Raw genomic sequence first — 21,315 nt, 5'->3', positions numbered from 1 at the left:
CTAGATCCATTACAATAGTATATGACTAGAAGTGTGTCTCCTATATCATATGGTATGGAAATGCTTTGTTTACCAAAATACTTCATTTTTTTTCACATTTAAGGACATTGTCCTTTCATTAATGACTACCATAATTGGAGTAACTGTCAGTGCATGAATGAACAGCAACATCCTAGTCACAACTGCTTCTACATTTAAGTAATCATAGGCCAGGAGATGGAATGGATCACTTTTTGTGGCATTACAGTGCATTGATCACTTGTGGGCTCATTTCATAAGTTCCCCTTAAATGAAAAACTCTAAGCTGAACTTTCCTTACATGGACACTCTTAGACTTAATATTTCTACTCAGTATCATATGTTTTTAGTATAACACTGAACTTTCCTTACATGGATACTCTTAAACTTAATATTTCTACTCAGTATCATATGTTTTTAGTATAACATTGGTAACACTCCATTACTAAGGTGATGTATCCTACAGTCTGTACATGTATATGAAAGGTTTCTTTTAAAATGAATAAGGTACATTCTGTTTTGTTTTGTACGCATTTAGGTATTTCTGTGGTAAATGTTGTTATACTGTGTTTGAACTTGATAATCATTGATGATATAGAGTTTGTTACAAGTCTAATGTTCTGTTTTTGATTTTACAATTTTATATTTTTATTCAACAGCAATCATATATAAATCTACCATCACCCCAGGTAGCTGTACCCTTAGATTAATTGTTGAGCTAAAAGATAGAACGTTATTTGTGCAGCACCGTCCTAATGCTGGACTGCATCGAGACTTCTGGAATATGGAGCTATACACCTGATATAGAACTAGAACCTATTACGTTTTCCTTTCTAGACATCACTAATTTATTAAGTTATATTAGAGTTTTTTTTTATAATATTTCAGTAATTGTTAGTGTACCTGTTTGAAGATCAGAGTGATCTTTGTTTTTAAAGTACTGTACATCCCTTCAACACTGGCTTAGCCAAGGGGATGATGCATGTACAAAAAAATGAGGTCAAATAAGTTTTCTCATTTTCTAGCCTTGCCTGTCAACACTTTTCCTTAAGATTATACAGATTATACATATCTTCACAGTTGTATATTAGTAAGAACCCTTTCAAGAGAAGCCTAATCCTTTCACATTTGAAAAGGGAGACCGTTTTCATAATTCTGTTTCTTGAGACACAGTTTTCTGTGCAAAGGTATGTTAAGTTAAGGAAATTTGGGGTTAACATGATAACCTTACTGTTACAAGTCATTGGTAAATGGAAAGAAGCAGACTAAGTTTGCTAATATTAATGTTTTGGGTATTTGGGGAGACACATTGGTTGAACTGCTAGCCTTAAAGAGGATATTGAATAAATCCAAATGAGAATCTGATATACATGCATCACAATGAGTGCTTTTCCAGATCAGTAAGGTCATTGTTATTGCTATTAATTTATTGGTTGGGCAAGTGGTAACATCCTCAAAAATGCAGAATTAAATACTTGAGGACATAGATGTAAAGAGTAAACCCCATCTTTTGGCAATGTCTCAGTGGTAACATCTTCTGAAGTAGGGAATTAAATACTTGAGGACAAAGATGCAAAGAATATGCCCCATTTGTTAACAAAATCTCAATGGTAAAATCTTCAGAAAAGGGGAATGAAATACTTGAGGACACAGATGCAAAGAATAAGCCCGATCTGTTAGCAATGTCTCAGGGGTAAAATTTTCAGAAGTGGGGGATTAAATACTTGAGGACACAGATGCAAAGAATAAGCCCCATCCTTTGGCAATGTCTCATTTGTTGAGTGCCACAATAAACCCTGGGTATGATTAATGATGGGATGCATTTTAAGGGCCATGTTCCATTACTCTATCCTCATTAATCGGTAGTAATGAAGGTCAACATGCACACAAAGAAATTCTATTGGACTGCTGATGTTACAGAAATGGTTCAAGCTGTTAATGCCCTCTGCAGATTTTTGAGAACATTCCATCTAGGTGGTGCAGATAGAGGCATCAGGACTGATCCTCACTAACTTTTTTGATATGGATGAAAACCACAGCATTTAGGTTCCTAGAGTAATTACTCATGGGTTATGGGCAGAAGCAATGGCCTTTAACCAAATTAGTGGTCTGCAAAGACTTAAGTTATGCGGCATCTTAAAAAAGAGATATGATAACATGAGATTTTATCAAACAACTTATTAGGAAATGAAAGGATGAATTAGATCATTAAATGAGTTCTTTAAAAGTGCTGGCTATGCAAAATTAGACTGTTTCTGGAGATCTGGAAGACATCGTACACTATTCTGAGGGACCAGATGAAGCACAAATTAGACAAAAAAAATAAGATAACTCGAGAAACTTTGATAGAATTATGCAGTTCTCTACCACAGAGGTGAATGAGGCTTATGTCCAGGTCTTGTATCCCAGTAACTGTTGAGGAGGTGGAACAAAAATCTCTAAATACAGAAGAGCATACTGACTGATATTTAGTGCTGTATTCAGACAATATATATCAGGCCCTTATCCTATGATAATTTCTTAGTGGCCATTGATCAAGGTATCAGAAGAAGTGATAACTATTTTCTCTACCCTAATTACTTCACAGACCCTGCGTGTTAAGAGAAAAGTAGGCATAGTTCTGGCAGCTTGTTGTCTGTCTGCTGAGGCTTACTGGCTGATAACTAATCTGAATGCCATCTTCTATGACATATGGAAGAAAGATTGCATTCCTTATCCTAGAAACATGGAACTACCACAGTAGTAATGAAGACTGAAAAATGAGATTGATAGTTGCAGGTTACAGGCATATTGGATTAAAAAATATGGATTTATAGGGATGTAGATGGTTCAGATGCAAACCTTTGGGGAAAGGCTTAAAGCAGAAGAAGAGCTTTGCTTCTGGTTGAAATGCAGAACTTAAAGAATCCCTTATCTTCTTCTCAGCCCTGAAAAAAGAAGGGATTTGATAGATTAAAGTAGAATTATTTGTGGTAATGAATAGATGTGTTGCAAGAACTGAGCGGCTGTACAAAGACCTTGTTATGGCAGTTAAAATTAGTCAAAATCTATCTAGCTCTCTCTGTTCCAGCATAAGTTGCAAGAGGAACAAAACCGGGCGGTACTCTTTCTCCACTACTATTCTATCTGACAGTGATGCCCCTAACAATGTTGCTATATTAAAATTTAAGCATATAGGGTATAAAAGCTAGGATCATGACCCGCAAAGTGACCAACTTTGCTGCTGATCTTTTATTTATGTATATATGTATGTATGCATGTATGTATATATATATATATATATATATATATATATATATATATATATATATAGATAGAGAGAGAGAGAGAGAGAGATATATATGTATGTATGTATGTAAGTGTGTGTTTATTTATTTATTTATTCATGTTAAGTAACTTGGGATTTGTTTTCTTCAAGTAAGGCACATTTGAAAAACATTTCTGAAACTGTCTAGTTGTATTCTCAGTAGCGGTGCTCCTCTAGGTTCAAATGAAGAGCTGGGGAAGTGGGGTGACAGATATGAGATAAGGCCAGGATGCTCTAGTGGAAAGAAAGTAGTAGAGAATGCTAAGAGGAAATCAGAAGAAATGAAATGGTTATGGGATAAATGAAAAGGCAGACTACATGAAATGGAAGGAAACAAACAGGGCTTTCAAATTTTAGGTAATCAAGAACTACACTATAAGATACACCAAAAGAATACTGGAATTCCTAAATAGTGAGGGAGGAATGGCAAAGGAGGAGAGTACAGTTGTGGACACTTACCATAAATGTAGATGTTCGAGTGTATTCACTGCTGAAGTCATCACATTTGGGTTATCTGCCTGCATATAGCCCTCAGTCGACGCAGATACCAGAGACTTAGTATTTCTATGTCATTTGCTGTCACTCCAGGACTGACGTCAGTTCATCAGGGGTATAAAAACAGGCAGCCAACGCCATTACATCAGTTTTTCTTACCACAAATGTCAGGAGCTCCCCAATAGGGAGCTAAGTTATGGTGGAGGAAAACACCACCAGTAAAAAGTAAATACCAATACCAGTACCCCTGAAAAGGGCGGGTGGTAAAAGGCCTAGAGAGATTAAGAGAGAGAGAGAGAGAGAGAGAGAGAGAGACCAGGGGGTTGGAGTGAGGGAAACCAGGACTGCAACAGTGAATACACTCGAACATCTACATTTATGGTAAGTGTACACAACTGTACTATGTTCTTCATGTTCCACTGTTGCAGTCATCATACTTGGGTGGATTACCAAAGCTTAAGAAGGGTGGAGGCAGTCAAAAAGAATTAGGGCTGGCTAGAATGCCCTGCAGGACTGCTGTTGCAAAGCCTGCCCTGGATTTGGAGAAGATAGGCAAATGGTAGTGCTTGTTGAAAGTGTGTACTGAACTCCACGTAGCAGCTTCCAGGATGTCCCTGGTAGGGACTCCCTGAGAAATGCTGTACAGGTAGATGTTGCCCTAGTGGAATGTGTTCTGACCCCCTGCGGGGTTGGTTTCCCATGGTGCTTGTAGAAATAATGCTTGCAATGTGCTATCTATTTAGATGTTGTTTGCTTAGAAATGGCCTTGTCCTCTGCCCCTGTTGCAAAGCTGACTAATAACTGGTCTGATTTTCTGAAGGCCTTAATCCTATCCAGGTAAAATCTGAGCTGTCTGTGCATGTCTAAGGAGTGCAAGATCCTTTCCCCTTTATTTTGAGGATTAGGGAAAAAGGTTGGCAAATGTATGGATTGATTGAGAGCCACACTGGACACCACTTTAGGCATAAAGGAAGGGTTTGTCCTGAAAGAGACCCTGTCAGCATGGAAAATAATGAAGGGTTCCACAGCCATAAGTGCTTGTAGTTCAGACACTCTTCTAGCTGAAGTGATGGCTAGAAGCAATGCTGTTTTCCAAGAGAGGAATTTTAAGTCTGCTGATGCTGCTGGCTCAAAGGGTGGAAGTGTGAGCTTTTCCAGTACAAAGTCAAGGTCCCAAGCAGGGGTGGGTGCTCTCCTTGGTGGCCTTATGTTGTTTGCCCCTCTCAGGAACTATTTGATAAGAGGGTGTGAGAAGAGAGGTGGCTCAGTGTTGTAATGAGCCAAAATGGCTGAGGCATGTATCTTAATGGAAGAGAAAGACAGGCCTTTGTGGAGTAGATCTGCTAAGTAATCCAGGATTAAAGGCAGGAAGGGCAGTGTTGTGTCCCCTCCTTTAGATAGGCTCCAGGAGCAGTATCTTTTCCACTTATCTGCATAGGATTTCCTTGTACTGGGTCTTCTGCCTTCAAGAATGACATCCAGCACCTGTTTGCTTAGAGCTGCTGGGATAGGATTCAAGGGATAAGCCAGGCTGCAAGATTTATGGTTTGCAGTTGCGGATGCAAAATCTGCCCCTCCTGCTGAGAGAGCAGGGTAGGGTTCTGGTGTAGGTGCCATGGTGGCACCAATGTCAGGCTGCGCAGGAGTGGGTACCAGTGCTGGCGTGGCCAGTCCGGTGCAATCAGAATTGTCCTCGGTCTGCCCTGTCTTATTTTGAGTAATATTTTTGAGAGAATGGGCAGAGGTGGGAATGCATAAATTGAGAGATTTGCCCACTGAAATGATGGGGCATTCACTTTCCAGGTTCTCCTGGTGCAGAATCTGCTGAGCTGGTGGTTGCAGGGGGAGGCAAAAAGGTCCATCTCTGGGGTCCCCCATTTCTGAATCAGAAGGTTGAAGGTGCTGGGCACTAACTGCCACTCGTTGGGTCTAGGAGATTTTTGTTTAAGTCATCTGCCAGTGAATTTTGTTTGCCTGGCAGAAATTGAGCTTGCAGATGGACTTGCATGTCCAATGCCATGTTCCACAGACCCATGGCTAGCTTGCAAAGTGGGTAGGAATGGGTTTCCCCCTGTTTGTTGATGTACTACATAACTGTGGTGTTGTCTGTTTTTATTAGAAGTTGTCCTGGAAAGATTGGGGATCTGAAAGCTGTCAGGGCATTCTGTACAGCTAGCATCTCTTTTTGGTTGATGTGCAGATGAATTTGACTTGGGCTCCAGTGGCCCTGAATGCATTTGCCATCCATGACTTGATCTTAAACTAAACAAGGATATACATTTTGAGCCTGCATCTTGACACTCAAGAGCAGGAGCATCTGCACTTCAATATGCATCTATACACTACAAGCAGGAATCAGTATTGCAGCAAAAACAAGGATATATATTTTGAGCCTGGCGAGCAGGAGCCTCAGGCACAGGCACTCAAGCAAATCTGCCCTCTCACTCCATCTCTACCTGTAGTAGCACCTCAAAGCAAATCTGCAGATCCGGCTACCACTCCATCCTAACAAATATAGTAGTATTGCAAATCAGTATTTTTAACATATACATTTTGAGCCTCAAGAGCCTCACACTCAGAGGAGCACAAGTCAGCAAATCTACAGCATCACGAACTATGTAGCATAAATCAGTATTAGCACCAAAAGCCTCCACACATACAAATTCATGAGCATCAGCAGCAGGGACAAAGGAGCATAAGCACACCATCAGTCTCGGCCACCATAAACCTATACACAAATTGCAACAAGGGCAACACCATTTAAACGGGACATTTGAAGCAGGCTAGCAACGGAGCACTCAAGCAAATCATTTGTACTGCTATACCACTCCATCTAGACAGACGCAGACTCTGGCAATCTGCAGCTCTGCGGCTACCACTCATCTATACAGTATAACAGAAACCTGCATATACAAACTAAACAAGGATAGAGCAGGGTCTCAAGGCCAGGTTCAGTCCACAGGCATTCTGCTTTATGATGTTTATGAGATTATTACATACATAGTATAGTTTCTAGTAGTTCTCAGCTTGCTAATAAAATGACTGTTGTGCCCTTGCCTATAGTGTACAGTAATCCTAACTGTCAATAGGACAGTATATATTAAATCACATTCCTGTGACTAAATTAAATTAACCATCAAGCCCTCTTTAGACCCTCAGAATTTAGCCCTTCCTACTTCAGATAATTTCCCTGTATCACCTTTTTCCCTTGCCTTCCACATATCTGGCTCTACATTAATTCCTCATATCACCACCTCTACATAAGACTCAACCCTAAACCCTCATAACCCCCTATTCACCCACGCCAAAACAACTCCCACTCCTCACATTTCACTATAACACACATCACTCACCCTCCTCCTCACAACATAAACTAGTACAACACTACTGCAAATCCACACCAGCTCATCCACACAAAGCCTCCCACATTATAACACCACACTAACTATTTTTGCATCACACACACACATTAGACTAATCCGCAACTAAACACTCCCATCATTTCCTACCTACACAAAAACACAAGATATCAACACCGACTCTATAACCACCACTGTCACACAGCTAAATTTGAAACTCTCTGCTCGCAACACTTTAATATCCAGTTACAACTCTAGCAACCTCCTCTAAACTTCCTCAATTACACCACCATTTTATGCACTCTCATACAGACACCCAATTATACACATTCTCTCCAACATAAATTCATCAACTATATACAAACCCATCCATCAACAAATACATAACCAATCACCCCCTTCTCCAAAAAACACAACCAAACAAACCACTCCACACTTTTACAACAACTCTCCTGTGACAAAACAACAGGCTCCCCCAACCTTGGTAAATCACACCCAAAGCTACAAACACAGAAGCCAACCTACAACACAAACTGTCCAAACACAAAATATTATCATTTCATAACTCAATAACTGAACTTAAGTCCAACCTACCAAAAAAACTCCATACACAATACTAAATATTAATATTAAAAATTCAAAAATAAAAGCCCTTATCACAGATTGGACTACTACACTACTCACAGACATAGAAATAATTATACAAACATAAACCAAACCAAAACATATCTAACTCCAAGTTCACCCACATCTTTCCCATTCAATTAGACAAACCAGACCATACCGTAGGGGGTCTGCACCTTCAAACAACCTTCATACCCACAGATCTCTCAATTGCCCTCCCAAATCCTCCTTAATAATTACCACACAACCATCTCATCCAAACCTTACTATCAAAAGGTCATGTAAACAAACCCTGTCTCCTAAACTGGGTCCTAACTAGCCCCACTAGCCTCAGCCTTTCTTTTTCAACCTAGTAGACATACAAATCTAAAACAAATATTCTGAGCTGGTCCAGCTGTAGTTCAGAACAAGCATATGCAGAACCACCAAGTATGATAATAAAAAACCAACACAACAGCGTAGTAGCTGAGGCATATAACCAGGCCAAAATCTATATATATCCATAAACAACAAAAGACTCTCTGGCAACCCCACAGCATATTTCCAACACAGGCAGTCTCCCACACCTAAAACCTGACCTGAATTATTATACTTTATACTTCAAGGAAACATTTCTTTCACAAACCTAGACACTAATATCTCCATTGCGCACAAATCACCAAGTCTAGGGTCACACACCCCCTGGCTCAGTAAACTACAGACAAAAAAAAACCCTCCCAAACCTAAAGGCCCTGGCTTCATTTCAAAAAAACAAAAAGAAACACAAAGATAACTGTGCTACCAAGAACGCCAAAATCAATAAAAAAAAAACAACCAACCCCTGGCCAAAAAAGAAAACCAAAAAAAGCCTCAAAAAAAGAGACAGGCAAAAAAAAACCCAATCAAAAATAAGAAACAAAAAAGCACCCAAAATTACCAAAAGAACATACTCCAACTGTAAAAAAGTCCCATTAAAACACCCCAAAATCCACACTACACAAACATAATTCTATCCGCCAACATAACCGGCAAAGGGGTCTACCAAAATATCCCCCAAAATAATTTCAATCCCAAAAGGCTACTCCAAACCAACCAAACCTCCCTTAAAAGGAAAGCATTTACACAACAAAACTCCAAAACAAACTTACAGCCTCATCAGCAGTACTCCCAGTCTCCACTTCCTACTATCCCCCACAACAAATAACCCTATTACAAACTTTACCCCCAAAAGAGAAAAAACACTCCATTTACAAAACTATATCAAAGATCCAACCTCAACAACAGCAACCAACTGGGACCTCTCCTTACTTGGGAAAACTTACAGCAGATCCTTACTCTTTATCCCACCAAATTCCAAGAAAAATCCATCAATTATTCCAAAACTATGTGCTAAACTGCATCACTCCGCCCTGCCCTTACTCATACTACAGCTCTGCTTCTCCACACCACTACACTACTTTACCAGACCTCAGCTGCAAGTGTCAATCTCAAAAACTCCTCAAAAAAGTGCAAACCTTTTCACACCTCAAATCCAAACTGTTGACAAAGTAACACAACTCATCATGGTTTAAACTAAACCCCATAGTTAAATACAGCTCTCCTCACCTTCCACATGGTGAGTAAACCTGGTCTCAGGTACCATACTGCCTGGAAAATGTCCAAATTCTCTCTCTGGATCCCTCATTATTCTTGACATGGTCCCACACCATTCTATCTAACTTAGGTCTATTTAAACTCATCTATAATTCTAAATCCACACTACCACACACATGCCACCTCTAGAAAGCAGTAGGTACCAAGCACTAACATAACCTATGCTCTCTCAAACTTCTCCTGCCCATAACAAAAGGAGGTCAAGCTGCTCCTCTTAGGACCACTACTATTCCCAGACAACAAAAGGCCTCACACCTCTCAGCCAAGGAAAACTACTATAAGAAGTTCTAACCTATACACTAAACAAACCTACTAACATCAAAACAATACCTCCTCACAAACAAGCTCAGCTGGTGGCTACAATCAAAAAAGCTGTATCTGAAAATAGCCTGTGAGACCGAAATGCCAAACTTAAATCTAGTTTAAAGTACAAATACCTTACTGGGGACAAGTCACTCTACAATCAAACAATTCAAACTTTACAACACAAGATCTTCTATGCATCTTCGCTCCCTACTCTATTCATCAAACTCATCCTGCAGCCTCCACGACTAATCTCTCTAAAACTGAATAATAAAAATCTTTGCTGCAAATAACATTGGGTGAATTTATCCAAGGTAATCATATGAACTTGCTCATGCCTGTGCCACTGCTGCTCCACACCCCAGACTGCCTGCCCAACTAACTTCTGCCATCCTTATAGCCTCTAATCTTCTATGCCTACCCTCCTCCATAGCCTGTTGTCCTGCCAAAAACCTGATACAGCATCCTCAGCCAAGATCCTCAAGCATCATCAAGCAAAAACTACTACTAGCTACAGAACAATAGCTTTTGAGATGAGATGCATTATATATTTATTTGGTGTGTAGGAACTCTGTCCCTACAAGCATCATCAAAACACATTCAACTCAAAGCTCCTAAAAAAGACCTTTCAATCAAGCATCATTCAAAAGTTCAAGGGCAGTGTGCCATGATCCCAGGCTAGAAGTTGAGTGGATAGATAACATATGCATACTAAATCTAATATTTATAATTTTCAATCTTCATACTCACAAACACTGGATAATCTACAATGTATGTACTGTACCTGTGTACTATGTACTATCTACCCTACCAAAGTTCAGCAGCTGTACACCACAAATCTATTACTTACCTTTTTTAAAATTAATATTTTTTTTTGTTTGTTTCACTGTAACTTGTGTATATGTATGCTACCACTGTAAAAACATGTCTCTGTGCACCCCAGGCATAGTCTGATGCATCTGTGGTTAGGGTCTGGGTGGCATGGGTTTGAGTAAAGGGCAGTCCCTTTTTGTGGTTGCCTGCTTCTGCCCACCAAAGGAACTCTGTCCTTAGACAGGGTATGATAGGAATGACTGTTTCCAGGTCCTGAGAATGTTGGCACCAAAGACTTTTTAAGTACCATTGAAGTTTCCTCATAGGCAGTCTTGCATATGGAATTAGCAGTATACATGAGGCCATGAACCCTAAGGCCTGCAGTATTTTTCTTGCAGATAGCTGGGTTCTGGTGGCCATTTGTTTGAAGTAGGCTGTCAGATAGACTTATTTTTCTGAAGTGAGGAATGCAGTCTGGGATGTTGTGCCCAAGCTTGCTCCTAGGAATACAGTCTTTTGACTGGGTACCAGTTTTGATTTCTTTTACTTGATGGTGTACCCTAGGGAAGTGAGAAGATTTTTCACAAATGTCAGGTGCTGCAACAGCAATTCCTGACTGTTTGCCTGAATCAGGCAGTCGTCCAAGTACAGGTAAATTTGGATATTTCTCTGCCTGCAGTATGCAATGGCTAGAGTCAGGCATTTTGTGAATACTCTGGGCGCAGTGGATAAGCCAAAGGGAAGTGCAGAGAACTGATAATGCATAGATCCGGACCTGAAACACAGATACTTCCTGCATGCCTCCCTTATAGAGATGTGCAGATAGGCTTCTTTTAAGTCTAGGGTGACTAACCAGGCATCCTTGGCTAGCATAGGTAGAAGCTGTTGCAGGGTAAGCATTTTGAATTTTGGTTCCACCAGGAAGGTGTTGAGAATTGAAAGATCCAGGATTGGGCACCGAGAGCCCTCTTTTCTGGGTACCAGGAAGAGTCTGGAATAGACTCCTTGACCTATCTGCTCCACTGGAACCGGGTGAATAGCTCTGATGGAGAGCAGGGATGGAACTTGGTTTTGAGCTTCTGCCCACTGGTTTGGCAGAAGGTCTGGGAACTCTTGGGGTTGGCAGTGAGTGGAAGAAAAATTTGTACACCTGGGATACAATGTTGAGGACCCATCAGTCTTGTGTGATGTACATCCAGTTTTTTGCATGAAGGGCAAGTTTTCCTCCTAGGGGTACAAGCAATTGAACAGAGGTGGGGAGTGGAATAGAGAAGTCATTGTGAGTTTTTTCCATAAGGAGGTGGCTTACCACTCCCTGCTTTGGGGGTGGGGCAGTCCATTGCTTAGTTCTCTGCATACCTTGAGACTGTAGTCTGGGTGGTCTGTTTCCCCTGGGTCTGGTTTGAGATGGCCTGGAGGGGGCAGGAAAGTACTAGTGTTTGGAAGGGCAATGTCTACTGAATCTAGGGGGTTGCACTTGTAAGAATTTTTTAACAGTCTGCATAGACTTAGCTTTTTCTTCCATCTTTTTAAGAACCTCTTCTGCTTTGGTGCCAAACAAACTGTCCTTGTTCAAAGGAACGTCTAGTAACTTTGATTTGACATGGTCTGGCAAGGTCTGCTCCTTGATCCAAGCATGTCTTCTCAGTACAGTTTAATAAGTTCCATAATATGTTGCTGGTACTTCATTGTGTGAAACTGACAATACAATGCCCTAATAGCATGAGTTGCAGAGGTATATACCTTCTTACCCCATCTGTCCAAAGCTCTGAAATCCCTGTTCGAAGGGGTGGGATTCTTGGCTGTAGTTGCCTTGATACCTTTAGGCTCCTGGGAAATGATCTCTTGGTCAACAGTAGGATTTTGAAAAGAAATTTGTGAGTGTCAGGTACTCTGTAGTACCTGTCTGGTTTCCTAGTAGCAGGAGGTAAAGTATCAGGAGTAAGACTGGATTCCATAAAAACATCATCAACAACTTCCAGGACAGGGGGTATTGCTAAAGACCTGTGCTGTGGCAAATCTAGGAATTCTCTGAGTCTCTTTTTGGACTGAGAATAGTCTTGGGATTCCCAGTCAAAATGCTCTGTTAAATTATGTAAGGTTTCACCAAAAGAAAAATCCTCTGGAGGGGAGGCAGATGGAATGAATTCCTCTGCATCTGAATCCTCATAAGCAGATAATGTCATGTCTTCATAATCAGATACCTCACAGTCATCGGACTCCTGGTCTGTGAAGCTACAGGGGACTGGTCTCTTTTCCTCTTAGCAGGGGAAGGCTGACTTCCCCTAATCAGCATAATAAGGTCTTCTGCCATTCTAAGCATTTGTCGTTGTGGCATGAGAGCAGGTGCATACTCTTTGGTCATCAGTTTTCTAGGCATAGCGCATACTCTTGGCCTAAGAAACTCGGTAGTTTTAGATAAAAAAGAAGTTGTCGGTTTGAGTCCAACATCGGTAGTGTGAAGAAATGCCTCAGAAGCTGATGCCTGCACAGCGGCTCTGGACCCATCCAAGGTAGAGACATCCACAGGTTCCATAGTCGAAGAAGAGTCTCACAGCATACCAGACTCTGAATGGGTCTCGGTAGAGGCCTGCAAATCCATTGAAGCGGGCATCAGGGGCTGCAAAAGCTTAATGGAAGTGTCGTCGGCAGCTTTGAAACAATGCGGTCTGTCTCTGTCTTTATCCTTAAGTTTTTTCAGAATATCGGTAGTCGGATGACTTACCGAAGCCATTTTGGAATACAGAGATCGAGAGCAAAAGAATTTAGTGACAATGAGAGCCTGATGATGAATGGTTTGGGCGTTGAACAAGCCACCAAACCGACAGCGAGGTACATCGTGGTCTGGGCCTAAACAGATGACGCAGTAAGAATGAAAATTTCTGTGTGGTATTTGCTTTCCACAGGCAAGACAATTATTAACTTTTTCTGACATTAGTTAGAGCAAGTAAAAAGGATCCTCAATGGGGTACTTAGCTTTAGAAGATTTCAGGATTATTCAATTTGTAAACGAAAATTCAAGTAGCGGCTGACTGGCACTTGCAAACTGCTTCTGCTTCGGGCTCCTCGGCAAGAAAGACTGATGTAATGGCGTCAGCTGCCTGTTTTTATACCCCTGACAAACTGACATCAGTCCTGGAGCAACAGCAACTGATGCAGAAATACTAAGTTTCTGGTATTTGGGCCGACTGAGGGCTACTTGCAGGCAGATAACCCAAGTGTGATGACTGCAACAGTGAAACACGAAGAACATCGGGAAAACATGAACCAAAGGAGAAAATGGAGGCAGGGAAAGGAAAGAGACAGAATATGGATAAATGGGAAAACAAGACAAAGGAGTGACACAGCACAATATATGAGGATTTAACAAAAATGGAGACTAGAAAAGGCCTAGAGAATTAAGTAAACAGATAAGCCAATGTATGCAGAGGATAAATGGGACAGGGGATGTGACAATCATATTGTTACAGAGCTGATGCTTAACAGCTAGAAGACTATAGAAAGACGGCAGGAAGGAAAAAATATAGTTCTTCCTGAGATGTGGAGAAGGAGAACATGAGGTAGGAATAAAATGTATGATTTGATGATGCGTGCAGGCACAGGAAGAATGTACAGTGATATAGAAGGATATACACAAAAAGGAGGGAGAATCCTGGGAGCTCTATATGTGGGGGATACAGCAGGAGACTGAACAGTGAAAAGAAAGGAAAATAAGGCTTTCAAACGCCCGTAGGCCCATTGCATCTGAAATTAAAACTATCATTGCAAAACAAACAAAAAAATGGAAAAAAGGGGAAAAAAAAGTTTATGAGAGCAAGAACTGCACAAGATATTTATAGATGTAGGTAGAAGATGTCAAAAGTGAAAGATGATGAAGGTAGAGAAAGAGAGGGTCAGGAATTAATGGAAGCAGAAGTAGCAATACTATTCAATTTACAGTAACACCAAGAATAGAATAAACAAGCAAATATACTGCACAGCATAGAGGGAAGAGGGCAGTATAGGGTGATAACACAGGAGGGCACAGCTAACTGCAAGTGAGAGGAAAGGGGCAACATGCTAGAAGATTAGCATTGGATGCGACTTTTTACTCTTTTTTATTGAACCAAGACAAATAAATAATAATAGATAAGTAAAGAATTTATGGCATACATTTCAACCTCATGTAAAACAAAATGCAATGTATGTTGTCAACCTGGCTAACTTTAAGTATTAAAAGGAAAATCAAATGAAGTTTCCAGAATAATTTAAATAAGTAATTATTAATTTGTCTAACATTTGTACTTGAAACAGGAATAACATTTAAACCATGTGAAGAAAGGGACCCAGTACCTGTAGAAAGTGTTTTACAGTAAGTTCTATAGTATCTTGCAGAACTATAAATTATATTTGCATTAGGACACTGTTGAAAGTGTGAGCTACTCAAATCTTGTGCTTGTAGATTGGGAGTTGGAGCATGTACTGAATTCAAATAATCCATGGTATGAATGCATCAAATTTTATGGTTGATTTGTGGATGATCTCTTTATTTTATGGGAAGGAAGTGTATCACAATTTGAACTATTCTATCAACATTTAAATAGGACTACCTCCTTCTTAAGCTTTACAGCAGAACACTCTCACAATCGAATTGCATTTTTGGATGTGAATGTCATTCTTAATGAAAATATGTTGGAAACTGAATTACACCGAAAAAATACATGGAGAAATCATTGCTTATTGAAAAGCAGTATGCATCCTAAACATGTCACTAAAAACATTATGCGAAATGAAATACAAAGAATACATAAAAGATGTAGCAAAGATGAGACAAGAGAAAAGGAAATCTTATTTTTACAACAAAACCTAAGAAATAGAGGTTATAATGAAAAGGATGTGAATGTCCAAGAAGTTATTTCAGAGAAATATAAGACAGAAGACAGAACCACCAGAGTGATGCTAACCTACAGCACAGATAACACACAAATTAAATCTATAATAAGGCAGTTTTGGTCAATCCTTACCCAGGATGCCAAGCTAAAATATATTGTAGGTGAAACACCATGCTTTGGCTACAAGAATAAGAAAAATTTGAAGAGGTTACTTTGCACAAAGGATGGGTTCAGTAAACATAAAATTATTGGACATAAAGGGACGTTCAAGTGTGGCCATTGTACAGCATGCCCATTGATTGATTGTAATAATGAATTTGAACATCCAAGGACAAAGAAAAAATACACTTTTAATGTTAAAGCCACTTGTGTAACCCCCAATGTGGTATACATGGCTACCTGCAAATTATGTCCCGCATTCTATGTAGGAAAAACTAATCAGCTGTTTAAAAATCGTATTCTGAGACAACAAAGAGACATTACCAATAAAGATCCACATAATGCTTTAGCAACTCATGCTGAAAGAAATGTCGGTCATTATTTCACTTATAAGGTGATAGAGAATGTATATAGTGGAGTAAGAAAAGGTGACATTGAAAATATTACTGAATGCAGGGAGAGTAAGTGGATTGTGAACCTCCGTGCTGATATTGAGCCTGGCTTGAATAACATCATTCCACTGAATCCTATAGTAAAAGCTAGAAGACCAACCATTAGTTAATATGGAGGTGTGTCTGGCGTAATAATTCATGATTGGTTACACCCCTCAAAAACAAAAAGCATAGGAAATAGAACACCCTCAATTGAGAAGGAAGAGGATTGGTGCATTCAAACAGCTGATTGATAGCGTAATGATTGAATGATTCTTCCAACAGTAAAGGAAGTAAGAACTATAAAAAGGAACTTCCAGTCCCAATCTCTACGATCTGAAGAAGATACCGAAAGCGCTTATCGTTTAGAATACAGAGGGACTGTTCTATTCTAGACCAAGATTTTAACTCGACATGAAGATTTTAATAACTTTTTCTACAATAAAAGGATTTTAACTGCCACTAAAGCCAGAAGCTCCTATTTGAACTGTTTGAACTGTTTGATTGGTTAAGTTGCAATTACAGTTTGCTACAGTTTTACAGCAGCTACTACATCTTCAGTGTGGATACTTTGTATATCAGACTTGAAAGATTGGACACCTTGAAACCATCATTTCGCTACAGTGTAACTGCATTCACAGTGTGGGTATCTTATAAGTGCATTTAATTGAATCATTGGAAATTCATGCAAGTCTTTATATATATGCTGCACTTTTACAAGTTTTATATCATTTAATTACGCTACCTATTTCTCAAGAGAATCGTACTTCATTGGCCATCAATGTACAGCACTTCATTTTGAGTAATGTTGAAAGTTTATGTCTTATAATTTATGAATCCAATTATGTGCTCCTCTGGTTCTAATTCATTGAAGTCTTACACATAAATAAATAAATAACTCAAATTCCTCAATTAAGGGTCTCAAGAATGTATAAGTGGTAGTCTCTGACAGGGACTTGAGAGATTAAGGCATGCTCCTTCACAGCTGTGAGATTAGAGTTACTTTTTCCTATAAGGATAGTGTGCCATTTTGGAGCTTTAATGTCTTGTCATTTCTGTCACATTTTTTTTCAAAATAATTGATTTGTTCTAACGGTTCTGTTAAACATTATAAAAAGAGGTTTGGTGTTAATAATTCCTCTAAAGAGGATGGCTTGTGTTGAATTTCATGTATGCATTGTTCGTATTGCCTAGAGTCAAGGTCTCTTATGATAGAAAATCATTGGTTAGTATAGTTAAGTTCCAGTTTAATACATTGGTTAGTATATTTAAATTCCTGTTTAATACATAAACCACCTCTGCAGATATTAAACACAAAAGAAAGCATATTAAGGACCCTCAAGCCCCCTGCTGAAATGTTTAACTCTAAGTATTTCAGAACAGTCTCCTGTTTCATAAAATAATTTTAAATCTTTCTTAGCCAGTTTTTTTTTCAGTTCTGACTGCAGTGCAACTACAGAGTCAGGTAACATGGTGAGTGATACGGATAGGATACTGAATATTTTGAACAGTTTTTCTTTTGTACTAAATACCTGAGGTTAGAGATGTGAAAGCAAATCCATAATGTCTTTCACTATTCCATTTAGTTCTTTCTGAATTAAATTGTTAAGTCCACACAAAAAAATGCATTTTCATTACATAATCCACCATCACATTTTTCATTGTTCTGGAGATATATGCACCTTTTAAGAAGTCAAAGCTATCTCATATGGCTAGTACATATGCCTACTCTAAATAACTGGTCATGCATTCTGTTCTTATGGACACCTCCAATAAAACATATATAGCTTTGTAGATAGACACTTGCTTACTTCATTCTCCTATAATTAGTAATATTGCACCAAATTATTGAGAGTTGCTCTTATAGACTACTACAGTAATATGTGTGGATTTAGCTTGTGTTTGTAAATAGTTTGTGATGTTGTTTGCTTACTAAGACAGCAGCATAGTAGGGAACTCATTTTTATCATATGCTTTCACACACACACACACACACACACACACACACACACACACACACACACGCACACGCACACACACACACACATGCACACACGCACATGCACATACTCACACATTTTTTTTGCAAAAGCTCATCTGATCAGGAGAAACATATTGCCATTGGACATGATGGTCCTATGCTTTGTATTTCTTAGCATCATATTAAACTCTTTTCTCCAGCCACCTGTTTTATTGCTCCCTTTCTTTACCACTATATACAAGAAAGGACTCACAGCATAAGTTGCTTTTATTTAAGCATTAGTTTAATGAACAAGAACTTGTAAACCTTAATGCAGCAAGACTGAACTAAATTACAGATTGTTGTAGAAAGAGTTGTACCCTATATATTAAATGTAGCTGAAGAACTAAGCAAACTGCTGACCTTCACAATGACCTAATAAAACATGTACCTATACATCAATGTGCCATGTAATCCAGTTATTAGGACTTCTGTTAGACAATAATCATGTCATTTTGTCAAAGATTATAGATAGAGTAACAAAATAAATAATGTAAGCATTACATTGAACAAGCCTGGCAGTTTTTTAAAGGTAGTCTTTCAAATAAATTTTGGCTTGTTTTCATAATGAATTCAGACTTATGGGAAGGGATAATTATTTAATATCATGTAGGAGAAAACAAGCACAAATACATAGGGATACATATGAGTGGGAGAAGTTGGTGAACGGGGAATTGACCCAGCAACGACAGCAAATGTTCGTTAAATGACTCTAGAAAAAAATGCAACTGTGCATCTGTCTAATGATAGGAGTCCACCTTGCTTGTTTCCTCTCAAGGAAGGCAACAGCATTTGCAGGTATTTTCTGTGCTACCTACGGTTTTGTTTTTGAAATATACAATGTGAATCATTTCTTAATTCATGTCTGATGACTTCTCCATTCATCTTTTGACTACATTCCCATCTGGGATAATTGTTTCAAGGCTTATCTGCCAGTACTGTCTAAATAACTTTTTCATATTCACAAAATTTGCAGAGGGACAATGAAGGAATCAGACACATGCCTTTAGAGTGAAGCAAATAATTAGCTTGTAGACCTAATTGCCCAGGCTATATAACGAGTGCATTATGGAAGGTAAAATTTAGAGAGCACACATTTTTATTTCAGTAAATGGGCTAGTAGTGCTATAGGCAGGAGACACATTTCTGAAGCTGTATAGACAGAAGAATTTGCTCAGGTAAGGAATGTGAGGGGCTAAATACAGGTAAAAATGCTCTGTAATGAGAGTGAATACAACCGCAAATGTATGCTCAACTCCAGGATAGTTTGCAGATGCACAATTCCCTGTTCTCGGAGCTGCAGGATAATAGCTTCACTGTTCTGATTTGTCAGTGTGACCATTTCAGTTAAACAGTATGTGGTTCAGAAAACAAGGTGCAGGATCTGACAAAAGTAGAGCTACAGTCCTGGAGGTGAAATGTTAATGTACCACACAATACTTGTGTTCATTTCTAGTCCCAAGGTATGTGTGTATGGGGGTGGGGGGCACTGCAATTAGCTCTCACTGACATTGGTCAATTGTTTTCTGTCATACAGCTTGAAATCATTGGCTATCTTAAGGAAAGGCACAAAATGCATTATTGATTAAGTGAAATATTCAAAACCATGATACTTGATATAATTATCAGAAATACTTATGTGGGTGTTCAGAGTTACTTCCGATTTTCATAACAAGCATGTTAAGAGTAAAATGAGCACAAAAAACGTATAAAGAGCATGATAACAGGTCAAATGGGCATAACAAATACAACAAAAGGGTAAAATAAACAAAAAAAGCAAGGTGACTGCATTTTTTTTAGTAAATAACCATGTTTTGACATGAGCTACTATTTCACATTGACCAAAGCTATTCAAAGTATAACTGAAGTTATACAAAGTATCTCTGAGTGTGCAAAGTGCTTGCAGTGTGTGCTTTATTACAGTACAATTGTTTTGAAAAGTTTACTGTGTGCAAAGTACAGTTATTTTGTAAAGTGCAGTCAGAATACAATCATTTCAAAAAGTTTCTTGTGCTGTGTACGTTTTATTTGCAGAGTGCAGTTATTGCAAAGTGTTCCTTACACTGTACAGAGTTATTTCACAAAGTACAGTCATTTTAAGAAGTTTCTTGTGCTGTGTACAGTTCATTCATAAAATGCAGTCATTTCAAAGTGTTTCTTACATTGATAAGGGGTGATTTCACAAAGTATATTGATTTTAAAGTGTTCTTGTGCTACAGAGAATTATTTCACAAAATACAGTTATTTCGAAAAGTCTTTTGCGCTACTGGGCATAGTTACAAGTCCTGGCCTAAGTTTCAGGCATATATGTGTGTATGTTCGTACATAATTCTGAGGGTCTTTATTACTGTGTGTTGATATGGCAGAGGCATTTTGCAGACCCAGTCCACTTGTGTTTGATCATAATATTGCAGATAACTGGAGAGTATTTCAGCAGGCATGTGATATTTTCATATAAGCAGCTTTTTCTGATAAAGATGCACATACGAAGGCATTTATTTTGCTCAACTTAGCGGGGTCAGAAGCCATTGAAAGAGAGCGTTCATTTGTGTATGCACCAGCAGTATATACAAGAGAAGGAGAGAACCACCATATTGTTGTACAAGTTGAATCAAGGGAGGACCCTGAGTGCTTGAAACATAAATTTAGAGAAATGTATAACCTCCAGACAAATGTTACATTGGAGAGGCACCTATTTTATACAAGTGACCAAAAGCCAGTAGAAACTTTTGCAGCTTATATTACTGACTTGAGAAATAAGGCTAAAATGTGCAGCTTTGGTATTCTGAAAGGTGAGTTGATAAAATATAGGCTTGTGTGTGGTGTTAATAATGTTGCTGTAAGAACGATTTTGCTTCAAGACAGTGAGTTAACATTGAGCAAAGCTATAGAGATTTGTCAGATACATGAGCTTACAGAAAGTCACACAAGTATGCTTGCAAGTGATAAGAACATGGTTTCTGCAGCTTCTAGAGCAAATGTAGACAGCATGCAGTACATGGCTAACAGAAACAAGCCTAAGCACATGGCAACTGCAGCCCCTGCAGGATTCCCAGGGACACCCCGTAAGTTTCCAGCAAGATTTAAGACTAGCTCAGTAAAACAGACATGCTCAGTGCAGCACAAGGGTGAGTCAGAAAACCCAAGTCAAGTCTTATTGCTAACTGTCGCACTTGTAATACCAATCATGAGTCTAAAAGGGAGAAGTGCTTAGCATTTGGTCAGCAATGTCATGAGTGTAAAAAATGGAACTACTTTCAAAAGTATTGTAAATCAGGCAAGC

The sequence above is a fragment of the Protopterus annectens genome, chromosome 7.part0 (genome assembly GCF_019279795.1).
Source record: "Protopterus annectens isolate FY-2018-M chromosome 7.part0, PAN1.0, whole genome shotgun sequence".
In the NCBI taxonomy this organism is placed as follows: Eukaryota; Metazoa; Chordata; order Ceratodontiformes; family Protopteridae; genus Protopterus; species Protopterus annectens.
This window is presented reverse-complemented; position numbering follows the sequence as displayed.